Below are 19,690 nucleotides of genomic sequence, written 5' to 3'. Positions count from 1 at the left end.
TCAGCGGTACTAAAGGATGTACACAAAATAGATCTAGGGTAATTTGGGGAGCCTCAGCACGAGCAGCTGATACCTGAATTCAGGGATACAAAATGAGGGGCCGGTTGTGCTGAAGATGGCATGAATCCCAGTTTTAAAGAAAACCAGGGGATTACAAGTGGTGGGAAGGGGAAGGAAAAATTGTTGGAAAATTACATCCGGAAGTCACCCTCACAGTGATTCGAGCACTAGAAGATAAGAAGACTAAACTAAATACCGCGATCAACTATTTCTATCATTAGATCAACTTCCCCCTCCCAAGTTGGACCATCACCTCCACCCTGTGGGAGAGATGCTGTCTGCTCTCCCCAGCTCAAGCCCAGCGGGAGGACGAGGCCCTTTCCATCGCAGAAGGGCATCGGAGTTTGGACTCCGCAGATTGCCCAGGATGAATCCCAGAGCGAGTGTATGCATGTGAAATTTACCTGGTTCCACTACCGGGAAATTAGACTCGTGGGGGAGGGGGGAAATACTAATCAGGATGGGGGGGGTAAACACGTGTCTCAAAGTAGATGAGCACTCGCAACATCCCCGCTTTGGTTGAGGGTGCAAACTTCACCCCTGACGCCCACAAAGTACCAGCAACCCCACTCCAGCTGCTGTCAGTGCATCTCGGCTTTTGAATGTTCCCGGGTCCCGGCGGAGAGCTCTGTTTCCAGGGATCCGTGTCCCTCCGCCGGGGTCAGTTGTGGTCAGAACTGCCCTAGAGTCCGCCGCTTTTCCTCGTGGGTAGAGACTGGAGAGAAGATAAGAATTGCCTTAATAAGCCACAACTTCGGAGCAATTCTCTCTTCCTACCGTTTTCTCGGCCCGCTGAGTGACAAACAAACGTTATTTCCCTTCCCTAGCAAGCAGAGTCCAAGGGGTTTGCATTGCAAAAGCCGCAACCTCCTTCCCGCCTCCCTTCCCCGGTCAGAGCCTCTTCGGTTGGGCCCCGAGGCTCCGAAATCGCTCGGCAAGTTCCGCCTCTGGAGCCGCGAGGCGGGGCCATTCGGGCGTCTCCGGCCGAGTTCGGGCGTTTCCGTGCGCGGCCGCCGCTGCGCACTCGGCACTGGGCGGCGCTGGCTGGCTCCCTGGCTGCGGCTCCTCAGTCGGCGGCGGCTGCTGCTGCCTGTGGCCCGGGCGGCTGGGAGAAGCGGAGTGTTGGTGAGTGACGCGGCGGAGGTGTAGTTTGACGCGGTGTGTTACGTGGGGGAGAGAATAAAACTCCAGCGAGATCCGGGCCGCGAACGAAAGCAGTGACGGAGGAGCCAGTACCACCGGTAAGAGGAGCAGGAGGAGGAGGCAGGAGCCCGAGAGAGCCGGGGGGACGGAGGGGGGACGGGGAGGCGCCGGACACCCGCGCTCGGGGCCTTCCCCTCGCAGGAGGGGCCGCGTTAAAGATGGAGCCTCCGCCCGAGCCCGACCACATCGCCGCCGCTCTCAGCGAACAAAGAATAATGGCGGCGGACTGGAGCCAGCGGCAGCCGGGGCGGCAGCGACTCTGCCTGCAGCCAGCGGCGGCGCTCCTGGCGGGGGGCAAGCGGGCGGGCGGGGGGCCGGGGGGCACCCGGGGAGGGGCGCGCCGGGGGAGGGGGGCGGCAGGAGCGGGACCCCCGTATCCCCGCGTCCCCGGCGCGCGGCCGAGGGGTGAGGGGCTCCCGCGGCGGGGAGCCGGAGCCCTGCTTCTCCCGCTGTGGGGGGAGGGGGAATGTGCGGGAAACCACCGCCGAGCCCCCCCTCCCCCCCGGTGCGCCCCCCTCCCCCGCTCCTCTCCCCTCCCCCTCCGTTCTCCACCCCGAGCGCTCCTCTCCAGGTTCTCCGGCACCGCCGGATCAGAGTAAAAGAAGCAGTTTCTGGCCCGGGAGTTTTTGTTATTTTTATCCTTATTAATTTTTTTTTTTGGAAGAGTGAGGAAAAGGAAGTTTGGGGGGCAGAAAGTATTTGCTTCCTGAAAAACCCCTCTACCACGCCACTTGGGGGGTGCAAAAAAAAGGCAACGTTTAATCTGCTGTCTTTCTCTTTCTTTGCTCTTTTGTGCAATAAAGTTCCAAACCAAAGGTATTTTTCGTATCGTATTTTTATTGCTGCACTTTTTTTCTTACCCTGTAACCCCTTTGGGAAAATTGGAGGGTTTTTTTTCCTGCGCAGTTGTGATGAGGGTTAATGTTGCAGTTCGTTTTAGCTGACTTTCCCTCCTTTTTAAGAAGAGGGCAAAGGAGGAGGGGGAACCAAGCCCGGTGTTCACTGACCTAAGTTGTTTTTTTTTTTTTTAAACAATCAAGAAACTCTTTTTAGTCGTTTAAAAAAAAAAAAAAAAGAAAAAACAACTTGTAAAAAGGAAGCCTCGGTAGTTTCGGATTTAACCCCTTTTAGGGTAAAAGTCACTTGCACCGTTTCATTCTGAAAGTCATCTTTAAGAAAAAACCAAACGTTTTGGGGGTAATGTACATCTTTGTTTCTTCCAAACACGTTGTGATTTTTCTTCTCCACGTTCCCTTGACACCTCCCTCCCCATTCATGTTCTTGAAAAAATGTAACTGTCAGAAGTGGTAGCTACTTAGTATTCCCCTGAAGTTGTGGGATTTTTTTTTTTTTAATAGTGTTTTATTTCCTCTGATAGCACAGAAACCTTCGTGGAGTAAAAAGTAACTTTTGTCAACCCATATTTGTTTTCTTAATTGGATACTTCCGAATTCTCACTACAGCACTTCTTGGAGTAAAAGGCAATGTCTCTTCACACATTGTTTTATTTTGCTTTTTCTACAGGTAGCACAAATCTTCCATTGTGGAATAAAAAGCAATTTTTTTATTTACACATTTTTTTGTTTCTCTTAATTGGAAGGGGGGGGAAGAGGGGGGAGTCTTTTAAGTTTGTTTGCACTTTAAATAGCGGAAATTACTTGGGAGGGGACGTTTGCTTTGAATGTGATCCATTTCACCAAATTCACACTATTAAGTTAGGATTTCAAATTAGAATATTTGCCTGGAAACTTATGTTTTAAATTTATAATATTTCTGACTGACTGAAATGAAAGTTTTTCTACATACCCCTCCGTTTCTTGATTTTAAAATTAATCTTCCTTAGACTTATTTATCTGGTGAAAAAATGAATCTTAAGTCTTAATAATTTGGAGGAACTATCAAACTTTAAAGATAAAACTACATTTGTTAAGCATTTATATAATTAATGAGCATCGTGATCTATAACTAAAATTTTAGACTTAACAAAAACTGTGGTAACTTTATCTTTTACAAATCACAACCTCAGAGCCTCAGTTTCCTCATTGATAAAACAGGTAATATCTGCAAAACCTACCTCACAGGCTTGTGAGGATCAAATGAGAATATAAGTGCTTCTTATATCTCAAAATGCTATTTAAAAATATGACAGCAATCTCCACTTCTCTTCCTCCTCCCCCAAATACTTATATACACATGTACATATAAATGTGTGTTTAACATTTCATGTCCAGTTTGCCATCTTCGGAAAAATTTATTCCAGTACTGGTTTTATTAAAGGGAAACTTGATGAGGAAATTGCTCATAAACCATTATAATATAGAAACATTTTACTGCCTGACTAGCAAATGATGATACTTTTTCAATCCTTGTAGAAACAAACAGATTCTAAGGTATAAGCATTTTATTGCTTTTAATTTATTTTTCTTGTAGGTCCAGTAATATGCAAATTTTTAATTTTGCAGTTCTTGGGATTGACTGACATTTGAACGGGCAATTACTAGTGCTGAATTGAAATGATTTAGCATCCTCTTAAGTACTTTTAAACAATTTCTATTGAATGTAGCAAACAAATGTGCAAAAGCATAAAAGGATAGGGAGGTGGAATTATTCTAATTGGAAGTACTCAAATCTCAAGTTCTGGATTTTCCAGTAGTTGGGTTTTTTATATCTATGTCACTTAAGTAAAATTTAGTAATAACATGATAGTCAACTTAAGTAGACAATTTTAATTTTACTATTGGGATAATACATATGTAGGAGATTGGGGGGGAGATGATTTTTCTTTAGCCTTTCTGCCATGCTAGCTTTTAATTAGTTCTGAATGTTGTGGAATGTTATAGATCATTTGAATAGGTAGAGAATAACTTTATTGTTCTTAAATACACTTTATTTCCCTTGTTGAAATGATAAATTAAACTACAACTACAGAAAAAAATCAATTTTATCTGCCTACATCCCAATTATAATTTAATGTTGGAGCATTTTTTCCTTCCTATTACGCTAAAATTTACTTATTTGTAATTTATATGTGATATGTATTGTAAGTACACATCCAGCTAACAATACGCTATGTATGTTCTTAGAAAATTACTTGTTTTCACTTTTGAAACAACATTTTGATTATCTGAAAGGTAAGATTCAGATCCTATTACAGTTAGTTGTATGCCACAAGATAACAAGATTAGGAACTTATGTTTCTAAAACTGTCTTTTACTTACAGCAAAATATACATCTGGATTTTTAGGCATATATCTTGTAAAGGAATCCTTCTATAAAAACTTTGAATCAGAATGCTATAAGGCAATTGATTTTCTGAAATAAAAATAAAACTTTTCCATAGAAAAGTTAAGTTATACATGGGAATTTTGGAGTATCGCGCACCCCCCCCTTTTTTTTTTTTTTTTTTTTTTTTTTTCACATTCAAATTCAGACTATGGTAAGCAGAACTGGTTTCCTAAACTAGTTAGTTTTTTCTTGTTGTTTAGTTTTGGTTTTGGTTTTGGTTTTTTTGGCTAATTTTTTTGTGGGATTTTTTTCTTTCTCTTATTGTGGCATGTAGCACATAATACTTCTGTCTTGGTAAGAAATATTATCATAAAAAATACCTTAAACTTTTTTTAGCATTTTTATATTTAAGGGAAATTCTTTTGATGGCCTTTGCACCTCAGATTTCTTAGTGACTTACCAATATTTTATGTGTTTCAGAAAAAGAAATTATTGTGGTTTTCAACTTTAGTTCCCAAACAGACTGAAACTTTAACTTTCTAAAAAATATATCTAAAGCTCTACTATATGCAACGTTTTTTCATCCAGTTATTTTTCTTGGAAATCTGGCTATGTCATATAATGCATATGACTCAAGAAACAAAAGCTATTTATTCATGTCTTACTTTAGCAATCTGACTTTTTTTTTAAACCAAGGTATAAAAAGTTGTATCTTTGTAGGGGAGCAGGGTTAGGGGAAGAGAGAAAAAATTTCTCCCCTATCTTCCTCTTTGAATTTAATGATTTTTATGAATAGCTTATCTGAGAAACGAGAATATAGTATATTTCCATTTGTAAAATGGTTTCAACCTGTGTTTTAGTACACTGAATTTGTGGTCAGAAGACTTGAATTCACATGTCATTCATTCTTGGTAGTTGTGTGGCCATGGGAAAATCACACAAAACCCTCTGAGGCCTTAATTTACGTATTTTAAAAATAGATTGAATTAATTGCTAATGTCTCTTTCAGTTCTAAGTCCTTGTACAACTAACTGAATGCTGGGATTGTCATTTGTACACTGAAAATATATATGTTGAAAATTTATAATCTCTTAGTTTTGTATGTATATTTGTTTTGGTTGATAATCTCTTAATGATTTTTATTTCAGGTGATACTCTGCACTACAGGTGATTTTTTTTTTTTTTTAAGCACATTGTTATTTTTGATTTTGTAACAAATCTGCAAACACAAATATTTTAATAGATGTTCCACTGTATTTAAGTGTTATTTTTACTGGTGGAAGAAGTCCAGAGCTCTTTTTGGTAGGTGATGGAATTAGTTTCATTTAACTTTTTTTTTTTTTTTTCTTTTTGCTTCTGCCAGCTACTTTAAATTATGTAGTAATAGCATTGATGCGTAGTGTTAGAAACTGGCCCACTTAAAAAAAAAAAAAAAAAAAAAAAAAACCTAGTCTTTCTGTTTTAGGTAAATTTAGTGTTATTTAATTGAATAGTCCAGTAATTTATAGTCATGTGCTTTATATTTATATATTTTATTATTTCACCTAGAAGTACTAATGCTTAGTTTTCTTCTTTTTGAACATCATTATCCTGTAATAAATTTTAGGAATTCAGATGACATCTTTTACCATTGTCCAGCTTGGATGGAAAAATTAAATAAGCACTGTTTGATGATAAGTGAGAGTAAGAACACTTTTTTTTTTTTTTTTTTTAAGCCAATTGTTACTTCCCATTTTCACATCTTTAGCTAGTGGGTGTCTGGAGCCAAATTTGAACTTGGGTCCTATTGATCTGGGGGGGCCAGTGTTCTCTACTGTGCCACTTATGCCAATATACCTTCTTTTGTAATTCACTATTTATTTTTAAAGAAATCAGAATATAATAGCTTCATATGCAATTTTTTCAGCTCTTAGAAGACTAAAGAGTAGGAGATAGGAAATCTTGTAGTACTGATCCCATCACAGGGGTTTTCTTTCTTTTTAAAAAAATTTAATAGTAGCTTTTTATTTTCAAAATGTAATGCAAAGATAGTTTTCAACAATCATTCTTACAAAACCTTATTTTCCAAATTTTTCTCTCTTCCCCGTCCCCGCTCCCCTACACAGCAAGTAATCCAATATAGGTTGAATATAGGATACCAACTTATTTATATGTTTGTTTTATTTTATTATTAAAGTTTTTTATTTTCAAAACATGTATAGATAATTTTCAGCATTCACCCTTGCAAAACCTTGTGTTCCAAATTTTTTCCTCCTTTCCCCTCACTCCTCCCCCCACAAGTAATCCAATATATGTTAAACGTGTACTTCAAGAAAAATCAGGAAAAAAACCAATGGAAGCAAACAACACAAAAAAAGTGAAAACACGGAGTTGTGATCCCCACAGTTCTCTCTCTGGGTACAGATAGCTGACAGCCACTTTTTAAAAAAACAAAACAAAATTCATTTGAGAACTTAAATTCAATAGTTATAACCTAGTTCTAAGTGGTCTATATGTCCTTAGGACCAGGAAGTAGCACCATTAGATTAAACAATTCCATTTTAGAATTAGAGGATATAGTAAATGTAAGGATTGGTATTCGAGAAAAGGCAGATAAGTGGGAAAGTTAGATTAAATTATTTTTTAGGAAGAGAACTTTCATCAAGTATTTAAAGTTGTTCCCAAAGGTAAAAATAGAAACTCTTATTCTTAACAAATCCAAAAGCATGGTTGAACACATAGAGTAATATTTTGTATTTGTGTAATTCTTTTGATTTAAAAGTGGGAAAAGGGAGCCAGTCAACAAAACTAACCCACACATCAACTAAGTGTGACCTAAGATGCAGTGTTATAAACCCCATGATTGCCTTTTAAAGGAATTTTTGCATTTCATTTGAGTTCATAATCTTAAAGTTAAACAAGCTGGTATTTTTCCCTAGCATGAATTTTTTTAATGGGTTCAGAAGAGGTAAGAGACTGTACCAGAGGCCAAAACTCTAGATGGTGGTGGAGCTGAAGCTAGAACTGAGGTCTTTTTGTCTCCTAGTTTGTGCATTTACTTCTCTACTATGTATTTCAGCAATTTTATTTCAGGAGTTAAGTGATGTGCCTGTTTGTTAATGTTCAATTTTAACTGTGAAAATGTAACTGTAGCTGGAAAAAACAAAACAAAACTGATTTAGACTGAAGTTAATTGGTCTTACCTGTTGATAATATGAGTAATTCCATGGAAGGTTTTAAAAGATCTATTTTTTAATTTATTAAATGTTATCTATTGTTTTATAATAATAATTCACATTTATATACTGTCTTAATTTAATTTAAGCTATTTATAATAGTGAAATTGTTCATTCAGATCTATTTGTAGTCTTAAAAGAATACTACTTTCAAATAAGTAACAGTTATCTCCAGAAACAGTGTGACCTAATAGATAGAATACGGGACTTGGCTTTAGGAAGACCAGGCAGTGTTAAAGTCTTTTAGTACTTACTACTACGTGACCAAGAATAAGTTGTTTAACCTCTTTGAGCCTCAGACAACTATCTAAAATGCTTACGTTGTAGACTTAGATGTGGTGTAGTGGGAAAAGAATCTTGGACTTTGGATGCCAATCCTCCTCTTAGGCTTACCTTTGTATTTCCTGATGGTATTCCCTGGAGGAAGGCAGCAGGGGACCCATTATTTCCATCTTTTCCCCCATTTTAGAAAATTCCACTTCCTGCTACATCTGTCTAACCTATAGCTACTGGTGAGGAAAAAAAAAAAAAACAGCCTTCCATCTCCTGCCACTTATATCCTAGAGGAGGTAGCATGGCCTTGGGCCTGATTTCCATTTGCACCTAGTGAGGGACAACTTCTGTCTCCTGCCAACATGATGTCAGGCATCCTGCTGTGAGGAGAGCTGCTGGATTCAAAGAGGGGTGACCTTTCTGACCTGAGGTCTTTATCTTTGTTATAGTAGAGTCTTTAAAAAGCAGGATTTCATTCTGCTGGATCATCTTCTGTCTGCTCTTCAGCCTTAGGAGGGAAGAGGAAATGTGAATCCCATCTTACATTAGTGCCTCTTGCCTTATTTCCATTTCTCCTCTAAATATAAGAATGGTGCTACTCAGTGTTCAATATATGCTTGTCATAAACACATTCCAGTTACATTGAATCCAAATCTCTTTATCCACCATTCAATTCCCATCCACTCTCACCTATTTTTCATCTCTCTCTTGTCTGGTTCCTGGTTCCTTACCTACTGCCTACAGATGTACCCTTGACTACCCTATTCTTAGAAAACCCTCACTTGATCCTTCAGTCTGCCGATTATCATGCTGTATCTCTTCTGCCCTTCATGACCAAACTTCTTGAGGTCATCTACAATAGATACAATAGGTACCAAAAGCTGGTGAATCTTTTGGTCTCAAGAGTCTAAGCTTCAGTGGGACTCAGCCAATCAGATGTCCCCACTAAATTTGACATGGTGAATTCCCTAGAGATAGGAGAAACTGGACACAACCTCCAAATGGCCTAAGGATGGATGGATCAGCCCAAGTCAAAGGGCCAATCTGAGCAGATTCAGGTCTATCAGTGACTCTTACACTTCAGCCTGTGGAAGATTTGAAGACCTAGAAAAGAACCACATGTATGCAAATGACATAGAATGCAGTTACGGAGGTCTTCTGTTTCAGCATCTGTTTTGTGGGGACAAGACTGAGATTAACAATCAAAGTGCTGGTTTTTTTTTAAATTATATGTATGGATGTAAGCTTCTCAAGAGCAGGCATTACATCATTTTTGTTACACACTTAGATGCTTAATTATTATGGTCATTGTGCAGATTTTACCTTATTTGTTCATATATGTCTTCCTATAAAGGCATTTAGACGTAATGTAATGGGGAATAAAAAGATTCTTAGAGGGAAAACCTGTTTTAAGAATAAAGATATTAGGATACAGCTATTTTATTGACTCTTTTAAGTTATTCTTAATTCTGCTAGCTACATGGTATAGTATAAGGGAAACTGACTCAGAAGTCGGGAGAACCTTAATTCAGATCCTAGTTAAATGAATTTTGTCCTATTTCATGCATTTAGATATGCCCTCTTGACACTAATAGTATATATTTCTTGCCATAGAACCTATAACATTGTTTCACTTTTGTATGTTGCTATATATTTTTACAAAATGCTTTCTTTATAAAAATCATGTGAAGTAAACAACAAGCATTTAAGTTCTGGGCACTTTGTGACATGCTAGGGATACAATGACAGTGAAAAGTTGTTTTGGTTTAGGTTTTCTTTACATTTTAATGAGAAAAACAATGTGCGTGTGTGTACACAAAAATGAAAGTGCTATTGTCCCCATTTTAATGAGTTTTGATCTGGAAATGGAATTAGAATTTCAGATACTTATATATTCCTTAAGTGGCTTACAGGAACAGCTACTGGAACTGGAACTCTAACTTGGTGCTAATTCTGTCCAAATGCTACATTGTTTTCTGCTGATTTTTTTAAAAGTCAAGAAACCAATGAAGAGAATGTTTTCTGTAAAAGTATAATGTCTACGATAAATTAATATACTATTTCATTAATAGTGCAAAAATGTCCAAAGTTATTTTGGCTTTGTAAATTATTCAATCAGAATAACTTATGTGGGTTTATTTTATATCCTATCACTTTGCTAAAATTGTTTCAATTAAACTTTTTAGTTGAATTTCTTTTCTAAGTTTACCATCATATCATTTCCAAAAAGAGGATAGTTTTATTTACTTTATTGCCCATTTTGATTTCTTGGATTTTTTCCTCTTATCCGTCCTCTTAGCTACTGCTAGTATTTTTAGTGCAATACTGAATGATGAGGATCATTTTTTCATTTTATTGGGAGGACTTCTAGCCTATTCTATTATGGATAATGTCTGCTGGTGATTTTAGATAGATAATTCTTATAATTTTAAGGAGATATGTATTTATACCTATGCTTTCAAATATTTTTAATAAGAATAAGTGTTGGATTTTGTCAAAAGCTTTTTCAGCATCTGTATGATCAAGATTTTTGTTACTTTTCTTCACATAATCAAAATAACTGTAAGAAGCTAATAGCTAACCCCCTAAAAAAAAAGTTAATTTCATTTGTTTTATCACACACATATTACTATAGACTAATTTAAAAAAAATTCTATAGCTGGCAAAATTGTTGCCATTCACATGTAAAACATTTAGATAATGTTTAGTATTACAAGTTGATAAGTCGGATTTAATACTTCTTAAGTTTCTGATACATACCTAGAATAAAATGGAAACACAAGTGTAAATTTCAGTTCAAAATTCATAATACTGAGTTAGACGACTTCTTTAACTTCAACAATTAAATGTACTTCACATAATGTCCCAGTGTATTTTAATTTTCATTTTGGTCAGTTTGGGAAAGTATTATCACACACTTTGATATCCCGTACAAATGGGATCCTCTGAGTAGAAATTTTCTGTTTTGAATTTCCAATAACTCAAATGCTTTTATTAGCTTAGTCTTGTCTGTGAAAGATGAACAATATCATTATTAATAAAATAATGAAACTAAACTACCAAGAGCCTCTATAGATTAAAAGACTTCCTCAGTTTCCTGGTTAAGATGCAGAATATAAAATTTGACATCATTTTTATACTCCCAACTTTTTTTTTTTAATTTCCCCATGTCACTTCCCTACCCTTTACTTTATTAGCAATAAATATATAGAAAAATCAATTAAATTATCTGTGTGGATTAACTTTATGGTTCTCTATAGCCAAGCTCTTTTAAATTGACCCCTTCCATATATATATTTATATGTTATAATATATAGTATATTAGTATATATATATACACTAAGTATTTGTATACTAAGTATACAAAATCATACTAAGTATGATTTTGGGCCACTTCCTCTTTCTATTCATTATGCACTTAAAGTCAGCTATGCTGTTAAAGTAATTAGTGAGATAAATTTTTAATAATATTATCCACTCTTAGATTATTGAGCACAGTATATAAACCTCTACAGCCAGGTGAGAATCCTGGGTTTTTAGTTCTGGCTATAACATAAATAGCTTTGACTTTATACAAGTAATTTAACAATTACTTTGTTTTTCTATCTTTAAAATGGAAGTAATAAGACATATAGTACTTAATTCGTATTCAAAAATTAAGGCGGTATGTATATGAATATAATCATTCTGACATAGTGAAAAGAATCCATTGAAGTTTGAATTGAGTTCTCATCCCTAGGCAAATCTCTCATCCTTTTGAGCTCCAGATAACCTCATTTGTAAAAGAATAATATCACCACTTCATATTTATTGTGTGCTAAGATAATGTAGGTGAAAGTATCTTAAAAATTGTGGAACACTTTATGTTTAAAAAAAAAAAAAAAAAAAAAGGAAATACCATTGCCATACCTGTAACAGATTAATTAAGTGAGGTGGCACCTTTTAGGTCATTTAGTTCAGTTCCCTTTATTTCAATGATAAGGAAACAGGCTTTAAAAAATTAATTATCTTGTTCAGAAATGCAGCTTAATCTCATAGTTGGAACTAAAACAAAGATCTGATTATTACAAGTTTATGCTTTTCATAAGCTTTCGCAAGGAAACCAATATTTTTTTTATTTTTTGGTCTTTCTAGGGCCATTTTGTATGAAACTAACCAAATTCTAAAGTATATTATTAAATTAAATTCCATGGAATAAACTCTCATTTTTCAGTCTATGTAGTACAGTGATTCAATAAATATTTTTGGTGGATTTTTAATTTTACCAGTACTACTTAGTAGGACTTAATTTGGGAGGGGGGATGCTATTCTTTTTAGCAGATATATAAATTGCTTTTCAAAAAGTAGCTATACTTGGTAAACAGTATTCATTTACCTTACCTTTTTTACGTACTTCATCTCTTTCTAGAATCCACTGAAAAAATATTGGACACACAGATGACAAAATGAAACTTGATCCTCTACTATGTTTAGGAGCCATAACTTAAATTCATAGGTATTAGGATTTCTAGGTGTTAACTCGGTCGTCTAATTTAGCCTGATAGTTAACAATTCTCTAGCTCAGAGTTCACACCTTTAGTTCAAATCTTTAGAGGAGTTTATACCTTTAAAGAAACAAGTTCATTGGTTAAAGGAGTTCCCATAAGCCCCTTCTCTGTGAGGATAAAAAGAGGAAAATTGAATCTGAGGAGCAGTTTGGATTGGATTAAGGACAAGACTTCCCAGGAGAACTTCAGGGAAGGTCAAGGAGATTCAGAGCCAGGATTCAGGAAGAAGAGGATTCTAGATTCTACCTTTGCTCTGGCTGGAGGCTCCAGAAGCCTCCCAAGAAACTTGCTCACAGAGGAAAAGATTTTACAGAAAAGCCTCCCAGAGAAGGATTATAATTGAGAGACAACAGGACATTTACACATAGGTACTCTTTATATTATATTATAAACATGTATTATAAACAATAATGAACATTCCTTGTAAATTATGATAAATACCTACTGTGATACAAAGATAAAAATGGCACAGTCCCTTGTTATAAAGGAACATTCTAGAATTTAAGGAAATCAAAATATCCAAAATTGGCACAAGGCAATGGGAGTGAGGATATGCTAATAATTAGCATATTCATAAAAGATTTTAGGGAGAGGGTGGCACTTGAGCACAATTTAGCAGTAAATATTCTGAAAGGTAGAAAGTGGATAAAAACTACATTCCAGAGATGGGGAATAGCCAGTACAATCTCAGCGCCTACAGGTGGACTACCATGTGTGAGAAACAAGAAGTCCAATTTGGCTAGATTGAGTACAGAAATGGAAATAATGGGTAATAAACTTGGAAAAGATATGTTGGACCAGGTTGAAAGAGCTTTAAAAGCTAAAGAGACATTTATATTTGATCCTAAGTAGGCAATAGGAAACCATTGGAATTTATTGAGTAGGGGTGTGACATAATCATTCCTGAACTTGTGAGAAGTAATGGCAGTTTTGTGGAAAATGGATTGGAGAAAGGGGAGATTTGAAGTAGGGACATTTAATTAGTGATTGAAGTAATCCAGTTAAAAGGTGATGAGAGCCTTAACCAGAGTGGACAACTACTAGAAAGATTGTGAATGCACAAGTTATAAAATTTGCAACTGATTAGCTACATGTGAGAAAGAGTAAGGCATTTGACAACTATACTGAGTGAACCTGGATGAATGAAAGGTTGCTAGTGCCCTTGACAGAAATAGGGAAATCAGAAGATGGTGAGTTTTGGGGGTAAGCTAATGATTTAAGTGTTTGAAATGTTGAGCTTGAAATAGCCATGGCACATTCTGTTCAAAATATTCAATAACTTCCAGTGATATGTGCACAATTAATGCTCAGGAGCCCTGGATATATAGATCTTTGAATCACTTTATAAGATGGTAAACATGAAAGCTGTGGAGGTAATAGAAAAGTCCCTGGACATACCCATGGGACTACACACAAATACTTTGGGGATATGACATGGACCACAAGCCAACAAAGAAAACTAAGGAGCAGTAAGAGAATCAAGCAAGACTGAGGAGAAAGTATCCAGGAAAAGTTGGTAATTAGTGTCACATGATGTTGAGGTCCAGAAGGATGAGAACTGAGAAAAGGACATCAGATTTAACAAACTCTTGGAGAAAGTTTCAATTAAGTAAACAAGGTCAGGAGCCAAGGATTTAAGTGAGAGAGGAGGAAGTGTAAGCAGAAAATGTCAACCACCTTTTCCTTGTTCCTAAAGACTTTGACTATGAAAGGGAGAAATAAGATTATTAGAAGGGTCTTGGAAGGATGTTATTCTATATTAAAAAAGATTTGTGCCTTTTATAGGCAAGATGAAAGGAGCTAACAGATAGAGAATATTAAAGGTTATAGAGTACTTTATTGTGGGGTGATTTTTTGGAGGGAATGGGATCAATGGTTGGGGAGAGGATTTAGCCTTGATGAGAAAGATCACAGAATCATTAGAGACTAGAATAAAGGAGAAAAGAATGAGACATTGATGACATATCATTGATCTTTTTTCTTCTTATTTCAAAAAAAATATGGAAAAGTAAATAGAAAAATAATTATAACATCTAATTTTAATTCATTTGAAAATTAGGTAGAATAAAGCAAGGAAACTTCTGGAAAAAACACATTACAGATTTCTTAACTTAATTTTATAGAATAGATATCAACAAAAGGACTTCAGAAATCACTTAATCCAGTTCTTTCATTTCATAGAGTAAACTGAGACCCCCCAAAAAGTAAAGCAGTTTAACCAAGGTTATCAAATTTAATTAATGGCAGAGATGGAATTAAAATTTAAACCTCTTGATTCTTGATCTAGATAGTTTGTCAGAGAATACACAGTGCCTTTCCAAAAATAATATTCCTTTGGAAAAAATTTCTAGTCTTTGGAATGTAATAAGAATTCTATTAAATCAGCTTCAAATTATAAAATTGTGGTGACAGTTACAAGAATATATCAATATATTCTAAAAATTTTTGGAATTATATCAGCAAACACAAAAATACAAAAAAATTTAAATTTTCAATGATTATTTTATGCTATCCTACATTTGTAGTTATGAACTATTACAAGTTGGAGTTATTTTATTTTATTTTTTTAACCAATTACTAGGGTAAAGGACAGGAAATCAATTGAATATAGTTTTCCCTAGAGCATTTTTTTTTTCATATAGTAATATGAGTCGCTTTGTAATCTCATGATACACAATTTCCCATTCCAGTACTTATTTTCTTTATATATAACTTTGGGGAAAAGAGAGCTAGATAAGTGGATTTGGTTTAAATGGAGATCAGGGCATACATACTGCAAAGCTTGCTTCTTTGTCAAAAATGCATTTGTTTCCATGAGAATGCCATAGTTATTCTAGTTGTTGATCAGAGTACATCTAGCATGTTCCTTCAGTATATGTGATATACTGTGCATACACACAGACCAAATTTTAAGTTTTGACATGTTAGCTTAATGTCTTGCCTATATAATTGGGACTTAAACCTGCTATAAATGTTCTATCTGGTTTTTGGAATAATGGATGATAATAGTACCAAGATCCTGGGAGTAAAGTTAAACATATTAGTATTGAAATCATGTTCAATTTTGCTAGATTATTGAATGACAAAGTAGTATGCTAAAGAAAGGCAGCAGCAAAACAAGTACAAGAAAAAGCCAGAGATTTTTCTGATTACATTGAATTTAGTCTCTCCAAGGTTATAATTCATTTCTCAGAATTACTTAGGTGTACTATCCTAGAGAGTTGTTTTTCAATTTTAGAGTCTGAATGTCCCTTGTTTGTTCCTAGCCTTCAAACTCAAAATATTGAGTCATATAGCATACATCTTTTAACAACCAGCTCGAGGCAAAAGCTGGAATGTTAAGATTTTGCTTGTTCACAATTTGGTTTAAAGTGCTTAAACTTGCAAATTTACAAAAACCTATAAAATTTTCATGGCAATACAAATGTATTTAATTCTCAAATATTTGCATATCACTATTTCATTATGAGCAGAATGTTTTCAGTTGTCACAACATAATTTATAGGTAGCTACAATGAATATATTGATAAAAAGTAAGGAAAATGTTGGGAATTCAAAGATAAAACATATTCCTTGCTCTTAGGAAGCAGATTCTCCCAGGATATTTGACAACTTGACATAATAACAGACTTGTGATATTTCTTGTTTTATAGACTTTACAACTATCACTTTACATAGATAACTTTAAGTTGTAAAGGACTTTAGAGAATAGAATCCAATTGAATCAGTGAGAGATTGTGATTTGCCCAAAGTTATATTACTACTAAGTGTTCTTTCTAACTAAGGTCTTCCTGACTCCACTTTCTCTGCTCTATTCTTGATACTTTGTTTAGCTTTCTATTAAATACTTAACTACATACAATGTCCTAGGGGATTTACATAAATAAAATTAAAAGTCCTTATCCTCAGCAGTCTCATACATTTTAAAGAATTGTAGACCCCAAACTCAGGTTAGCTGTAGCATCACTTTGTTATTTTTGTGGCTGTTAGTAGGTTTTTTCTAGCCATTCCATTATACAGAGCACAAACCTCCCTTGCCATAGTTCCAATCGAGAAAACTTTCTACTCTGATAAGATGTTCACTCAGCCTAAATAAGGTCTTATTTTTCCCAACTCCATGCTATAGGAGTACTATTTTTCTAATTCCTGCAGTGTTTCTTTCCCTTTCATTCTTTGTTCCATTAAAGCAGAATTATAACTCCCACTTATATAGTGCTTCAAGATTTACAGTTTCTTCACAACTCCATGAAATATTATAAATATTTTTCCCATTTCACAAGTAAGGAAACTAAGGCTAAACGTCTAAAACGATATGATTTGTCCTTGACTCAGCTGCTATGTTCAGAGTAGGGATTTGAACATAGATCTAGAAGATTAACTTCAAGTCTAGCAGTTACTTTGCAGTTTCTACTTAATGAAATCCAACCCCTTTCAAAATCTAGCTCAAATTCTACATATGTGCATCTCTGACCACTGAAGCCAGAAGTGATTTTTGCCTACCACAAACTCTTATAGCACTTATTATCTGTCACTTTATAGGGCATTTAACAATACAAGGCAGTAAAAGATACCCTATCCTTAGTATGGCTTAACCCCTTCCTCCCCTCCCCCCATTAGACCATAAATTACCCAAGCAAATTTGTTTTCTTCTATGGCATTTAGCATACTACCTTGTGAACCTATAAATTCTAATGCCTCAATTGCTTCAATCAGCTATTGTCCAACAGTAATTTTTTTTTTTTAACTTGTGTCAGCAAGCACCATTTTAGGATTCTATAGGCCCCTAAAGTTTTATCTTAATAAACTTATTATAGTTAGCATTGTTCTGCATAGTCTGTTTAGTTTTATCTAATAATTGTTAGGTGCTGGCCACAACTCTTTTTTAAAAGATTATGGCTTACATATAGTAAGTATGCAAAACCTTTTACATCTCTCTCTCTCTCTCTCTCTTTTTTACTATCATTCAGCAAATGTTGGAGTAATTGGGCCTCCACAATAAAATAAGTTGGTGTTTGTTTTATTTTGGTTTTCTGCTCTCTTATAGAATGTTACAGCTCTTACAGTTGAGCAAATCAGGACTCAGAAAGGTCAAGTTATTTGCCCAGGATTACAAAATTAATAGTGATAGAACACAAATTGAGTTGTAATAATTTCAGGTTCAATGCTCTTTGCCTAACAGTAGTGATCCCTAATCTTTTTGAGGTTTTGTTTCCAACTTTAAAATTTCATAGCTCCTCACATTGTAATGCAACTGTCAATATCTGATGCATACAACCTATTCTAAATTAAATAATGCTTTTAAATGGTTTTGTACTCTTAACACAGGAATCTCTATTTACATTAGACAGTAAAATATTTACATATAGGTAAACTATATGTGAATATTGGGAATAACTAGCTTCCAAGTGGGGAATCCACCATATCATATTAGACTTCCAAAGCAAAATCTCCAAGTGCTAATAGGTAAAGGTTATTGGTTTTTTAAGGGATTAAATAGAAAAATTCAATTTTGCTTAAGAAATCTCAGATGTAAAATTTGATTTAAGTTTAAATTTTGTTTTAATAGTCAAGTTGCTGGTGCTTCTGGAATTACCAAAAGTCAAAATCTGACTTGATTAAAACAAGTGATGATGATGGTCCCTTTTCTCATATTGGGTGTCTGCTTAAAGGGTGTTTGTGATTTATTTTTTAGTGTATCTTGGGATATTGTTTGTCATTCAGAATTTGTTTATGTGAAAGTGTTTTTCCTCTATATTATTTCAGGCAATTTGTTTTATTATAGATACTTATATTCTATTAAGTACATATCTATTATTCTAGCTGTGCTCTTTGGGGTGAAGGGGAAAGACCCAGAATAATCTATTTTGAAGTTATGATGGAATTAGCAATGAAATTAGGATTCATTAAACAGAAATTCAGGCAACATTTATTAAGCATTTACTAGATCCTGAAAAACTATTTAATTTTTTCCCTCTAGACAATTTTAATTTAATAGAAGAAAACAAAACTGTACAAATGGATATGATACAGTGTTGTAATGACATCTGACATTTATATAGCACTATGTAGATATTTTCTTATTTGACTTTCACAACACAGTTTGGTATTATTTTCTTCATTTTATAGATTAATATATCAAGATTCAGAAAAAATGCTAGTTATTAGCAGAAATGAGATTTTAATTACGGTCTCTTCTGGCTTCTGTTCTAATACTGTTTCCACTATATTGTGCTTTCCCTAGATAAAATGTAATATGGGTAAAGGAAAGATTTGGCAAAGGGGCTACTTCAAAATTTGAGGAGAATGAAATTACTCTGTGGAACTGAGAACAGGAATAGTTTCATTGAGAAGGGTTGCTTTTATTGGTCCTTGAAGGAAGGGTTTCAGAGAGGGAATACTGAGGAAATATGTTGCCACTCTGTACAACAGTCTATAGGAACACACAAAGGAGCAAAAGGACAAATGTAATCTTGGAAAATTCATAACTATCCTTCTTGGTTTGTGATTTGGATAAAAACATTGATAGCATCCCAAATTTGCAGGTGATTTAGCTATCAAGGATAGTTTAATATAGAGGTCAGTGAGTCCCATGTCTGTTGAGCAACTGGAATATTTGGCCAGATAAAGTAAAATGAAATCAGATTAAATATAAATGTACATGGTGACATACAAGTATAAAGTGGTAGAGAATTGTGAGAAGATAAAAGTGGAAAAACTATTGAATGTTGTAGTGGACAGTCCAATATATGTAAATTGAATGATAGGACAGCTCAAAAAGCTGTCTTAAATTCTAGTAAGAGGGGGGTGTAGCTTCCAGAAAAAAGAGTGATATGAAAGTCCTCTGTAGTCCTTCCTGATCAAACTACAACAAGATTATTATGTTCCATTTGGAGCACTACAGTTTATTCAGGACATTGCTAACCCAGACAGTATTCTGGAAAAGGTAGTTGAAATTAGAAAAAGCCTCAAGTTTGTGCCATATGAGAATTGATGAAAGGCTCAGGGGAAGAGATATCCTTGTTTGAAGTAATATGAAATATAAGAGAAACTTTGCTGTTTGGTTCCTCTAGGCTGAACAAGAGATAATGGGTGGAAGTTCTAAATAGCAAATTCTGCTGTAGCTAAAAAATAAACAACTTTTTTTTTTTTTTTTAAATAGCTTTTTAT

At 35.2% G+C, this 19,690-nt stretch overlaps 1 protein-coding gene across 3 annotated transcripts in view; it reads left to right on the top strand.

Moving 5' to 3' along the window:
- Positions 1 to 1,164: 1,164 nt before the first annotated feature.
- The window catches only part of CREB1 (cAMP responsive element binding protein 1), a 78,605-nt gene continuing 60,079 nt past the window's right edge, over positions 1,165 to 19,690 (top strand). For 2 of the 3 annotated variants that reach the window (XM_074298902.1, XM_074298904.1), the window contains exon 1: positions 1,165 to 1,301. The gene's annotated coding sequence lies outside the window, so the exon portion shown is untranslated. The remainder of the gene's footprint in view (positions 1,302 to 19,690) is intronic. The other variant, XM_074298903.1, reaches the window with a different exon arrangement.

This window comes from Sminthopsis crassicaudata, chromosome 3 (genome assembly GCF_048593235.1).
Source record: "Sminthopsis crassicaudata isolate SCR6 chromosome 3, ASM4859323v1, whole genome shotgun sequence".
In the NCBI taxonomy this organism is placed as follows: domain Eukaryota; kingdom Metazoa; phylum Chordata; class Mammalia; order Dasyuromorphia; family Dasyuridae; genus Sminthopsis; species Sminthopsis crassicaudata.
This window is presented reverse-complemented; position numbering and strand designations above follow the sequence as displayed.